We start from the raw sequence: 5,006 nt of genomic DNA, 5'->3' as shown, positions 1-5,006 counted from the left end.
CTCCAGAAATGAGAGGGGGTGGGTGAGTTAGTAAGATGGAGAGAAGTTATTGGAGTACTAGCGATTAAGTATCCAACTAGTCTTATGGGCTCGTATGAGTTTGCTTTCTTGTATGTGTCCAGTAGTACTCTTTATTTTGTTTGGGGTGTTTTTCTTTATTGTCACCTTTGCGTCTGGACATCCTCTTAAGAGGAGTCAGAGTACTTAAATGAGTAGACTAGCATGGAATACTTAATGACTAGTATCCAAGTGGTAGATGGTAGCGGGAATGAGGGTTAATAAAACAATGGTGTTAGTAAGCAATTGGTGGGGGGGGATTCCGGAGGGACAAGGAGGCAATGTGCATGAAACTGCTTGTGCTTCAAGATGATGTAGTCAAAGGCGATGTACATGAAGCTTTAGCATCTTTGTCAAGACGTCGTAATGGGTATCTTGGCTCCGATGGGGATGTTGAGGTATCAGGTTGCGATGTTTTCTCTATTTCTTTTTGTGGGTTATCTTCGTCTCATTGTAGCTCATGGAACTGGGATCCTATGTTGATAGGTGTGGTAGTCGATGGTGGCGAGGATCCGCAGATGTTGAGCATAAGAAGAAGTTATGTGTAGGATTGATTAGGCATGAAGCACAGTTATTCAAGTGAAGTGGGGGTGATTAACAAAGATCCAAGCGATGGGTCGTACCATTGACCAGGCTTGCGTCCACCATAGTCCCCCCATCCCCAGAGATGTACTTGGATGGCTGCGATGATGAGGCTTTGTGCAGTGTGTGCACATAGGACAGAGCCCTGTGAGAGAGAATTGCAGGTGTTGTGCATGGGTGAGGGCAAAAGGTGTGCACGTGGTCCTAATCACCTAGATATTCCAAATCACCTAGAGACTCTCTCTTTTTTTGGGTCCTCATGTGGGTGAGGACTTACATGTGTTTATTGGTCAACACCCCTAAAGAGGGTTTTGTATTGATTAGCCCATTTAGCTAGATTTGTGAGCTTACCCTTGAGGTTTTCTTTGAGTGGTTGTATAAGCTCTAACATTTGTAGCATTGTCCCTTGGTTTGGTGATGAAGTCAAGGGGTGGGTGGAGCGTCAAAGGATGAGCTCCTTTGGTTGAAAGGGCTAGGCGAATTGAGTTGTTGAGTGCCCACGGCTTGGGTGTGGGCAAGTCCGTGGATTTAGTTGATGAAGAGGGGACTTGCTTGCACGTTGGTCGCCAAACCATCTGCGTGTCGAGTGGACAGGTACTGGCTTGGTTAGTATGGTTTAGACCAACTATTGAGGGGTATGCCATGTGATCCAAATGATGGAGTTGCCATCATGGAAGCCTAAGGCTTCTAAGAGGCACTTGGACACCCATCGTTGCTGTGATGAAGGCATGTGATTCACGACCTTCTTGGTTTTTGGTCGATAAGGCTTTGAGCTAGGAATAGGTTGTTGATGCTAAGGATAGGCTTGTGATTGTGTCTTGGGGAGCCATTGCCTGCATGGAAGTCTTAAGCTTTGAGCACATTGGTAGGCACACCCAATGTTGTTGGCTGCACTGTGCTTGGGGTTTCCTAACCTTCGGGCATTGGGACTTTTGTTGCAACTCCTTAGGGAGAAGTTGTGGTGGATGAGCACATGCGACGTTTTTGGGGAGCCTGAGGCAAGTGTTGCCTTCATAGTAGCCTTGTGCTCGAACAAGTGGTTGGGGAACTAGCCAACGTTAACACTTTGGCTTGGGGTTAGTTTTTGTTAGCTTAGTTAGTTTATTGTGTCTGGGTTTCAGAGATGGCCGTTTGGGGATCTAGAGTTCTATGTAGCCATCATAGAACCCCTGAACTGTAAGAAGATTCTCGGGCACCCACCATTGATTGTTATGATAAAGGTAAGAGGTCAAGATGCTTGCGGTGTGGGTGGTTGAGGATGTAGAGTTGAGGGGATTTTCAATGACGAGGCGTAATTGTCATTTTGGAGGGTGTCAACAGTGCCCTTTTGACCGGCTTTGGTGAGGCATGGGGTGTGGTAACATAGGAGACTTTGGTGATGAGGATGGGACATGAGGGGGGAGGGTAGTCGAGGATGAGGGTGTGTGTATGATGTCCTCTTGGGGACACAAGAGGATTGTGACCGTTTTGTAGTTGACTTCCATGGTGGTTGTTTTATCACTGCCAATTGATTTGTCAGTGAATGGCATGGCTGCTGGCCTGCATGTCAATTTTGACAAATCCAACCTCATACCTCTGTATTTATATGATTGGCATGTTCTTTTATGGCCCGGACACATTATGCAACCCTATGATGTGGTCCGCCATCTTGGTTACCCTATTGGCTGGTACATCACTAGGAAACAACAGTTAAAGTGGATTTTTGACAAACTTCATGCCAAGCTCCACTACTGGAAGCTCTCCACCTGGCCACTCCATGTTAGGCTCCGGATTGTCCAGTCTCCCCATGATCCTAGTGGTTTCAATGGTATCAGAGCAAAGGGGGGAGAGAAGGTGAAAAATATTGAGAAAAAAAAATCAAAGGGAGGAAGGCTTGTCAAAGAAAGAGAGACGGTACATGCAATTTTCTGGTTTCTACGAAAGAAGGAAAAAATTCAGAAAATTCAAGGGAATTGGAGACTTGGTTGAAGGGTTATTCTTTAAGTTACATCAAGGAAATATCCAAGGGACAAAAGCCTTACCCAAAGCTTTAAATGAGTTACAATACAAAGCTAAAGCAAGCTTAACTAAAGCTTAAGCTTATTAAGCTTAGCATTAAGCTTCTACATGCGCTGTGAATCCCTGCCCATCCAGGACAGCGCGGCGCCATCCTCTTTGCTTGGAAATTCAGCTCACAATTCTGCAACCTGTTTAAACATCTATTATGTCATATGTGTCCGGCATGTTCTCTTGCACAAATCCTGTACCTTGTCTATAAGAGGTTTCGTGGAAGATCCAGTCATTTGAATTTGCAACGATGGAGAAAGCTTTGTAGAAATTAAGGGTGGAGAAAAATTACATATTTGATTTACTCAAAAAGGTCTAAAAAGATAAGAGGAGATTCATACACAAAGCTTCTTCAAGCCAAAACTTCATCAAAATCAGCCCCCAAATTTGGCTCGACTTCAAACTAGAAATATTTTTAGTTTCTTATTCTGGTTCGGCTTAGAAAATTATAGCAATTCAAAGTTACGGAATTTTCAAATTTGGTTATTTTATGCCTTCTCGAAGCTTAAATTCACTCTCGATTCTCAATATTTTTTCTACTGGACAACCTTCCAACGCTTCGAGACTACTTCGAGCACTTTGGTGATTGCGTTGGATGGCCACACTGCTCTTCTAATCGCCCATGGGATTCAAGATCTTCAAAATCATTACCACGAGCGAAAAATCATATAAGTATTTCTAACTTTTTCTTATCTTTATTTCTTTTTAGCATTCATTGGCTGATCTACATGCACTTCCATCTATTCAAGAGGAACTCACAACTTTACAAGCATAATTGGTCAATGAACGAACTCATAGATCAATTGAGATCATGTAAGAGGCATAAGCATGACACTGAGAAGGCGATAGTGATGAAGATTCTATTCTTCGAACCATGAAAGCAACTTAAGATGCTCAAATGGCTCGAAAAGAATCTTGCATTAGTTCGCAAAGCTTTTTTCTTTTTAGAATTTGATGGAAAGAAGGACGCACGCACTCTTTTGGCTTGGCTTGGCTTAGCCAATTCGATGACTATTTTTCGGGAGAGAAATTGTTCGAGAAAGATAAGGTCAAGTGTGCTGCGAATCACTTGATTCAGAATGCTGCTTCCAAGAATGGTCAGCATAAACCTCGTACTTGGGAGGATTTTCAGCACGAAATTAAGAGACATTTTCTACCTCCTCAGTACAAGGCTAAAACTCGACAACATTGGGATACTCTTAGGCAATTGAAAGGAGAGGATGTCCAAACCTATATTGAAAGGAGAGGATGTCCAAACCTATATTGAAAAATTTTGGAATGCTCTCATTCAAATGCAATCTATAGAAAAAGTGCATGAAAAGCATCTTAAAAGGAAGTTTATCTCAGGATTGGATCCAAAGATTAGAGCAGAGGTTAATATGTTTCGTCCTCACACTCTTTCCTCTACTAAATCTTTTGCTCTAAATTGTGAAAAGAAAAATGGTGTGCCCAGGTTCTAACAGGAGAATCGTACTTCTAAATTCTCCAAAGATTCGACATCTTCTAGTGGTTTTGACAGGCGTTCTTCATTCAAGCGACCTTTTAACAAGGGTCAAGATCAAAGAAGCCAACAACAAAGCGAAGATTGGCAACAATAGCAATGGAGCGAGTGGAGAACCAAAGAAGACAGATTAGTGTCCAAATGACACCAACAATAACAACAACAATAAGAAGAAGCCAATGGCACGGCTTAACATGGTGGATGGAGATGAAGACATTGGCAATGGTGGAGACGACGATGATGCTTACGACGACGACTATGAGCCATAGTCTGATGGTCATGAGTTCAATGGTAAATCTGATCAAGAAGGTACTTCTAACCTTAATCCTCATTCTTTTTCACCACATAATTTACTTAAAATGAAGGAAAAAATTCAAGATAAGGAAATCACAGTCTTGCATGATGATGGTAGAACACACGATTTTATTTCTGAATGTCTTGCACATGGTCTTCATCTTCACATGATTCCTTCTTGTTTTAAAGTAAAGGCTGCTTTTCAAAATCAAAAGTATAATTGCACTAAGAAAGTAAAGAATCTTGCTTTTTCTATTACACAATTTTTGGATCAACATACTGTCTTAGTAGCACCTTTACGCCTAATTACCACTATGTTCAAAGCACGGCACTTGGGTGATTCCAAATATTCCATGTGTAGGACATATGAAATTAGGGATAGCTGGAACTAAGTGAGGATTTATTACTTATGTGTTGTCGTGGTGGACTTGTAGCATGTGTTGCAAAACTGGATAGATTTAAGATTGTCCTTATTTCAATTGATTGAAAAATATGTTTTTTTTAGCACTACTACATGCTTGCCTTA

This window comes from Cibotium barometz, chromosome 31 (assembly GCF_041138505.1).
Source record: "Cibotium barometz isolate CiBa-2024 chromosome 31, ASM4113850v1, whole genome shotgun sequence".
In the NCBI taxonomy this organism is placed as follows: Eukaryota; Viridiplantae; Streptophyta; class Polypodiopsida; order Cyatheales; family Cibotiaceae; genus Cibotium; species Cibotium barometz.
Note: the sequence above shows the minus strand (reverse complement) of the source record.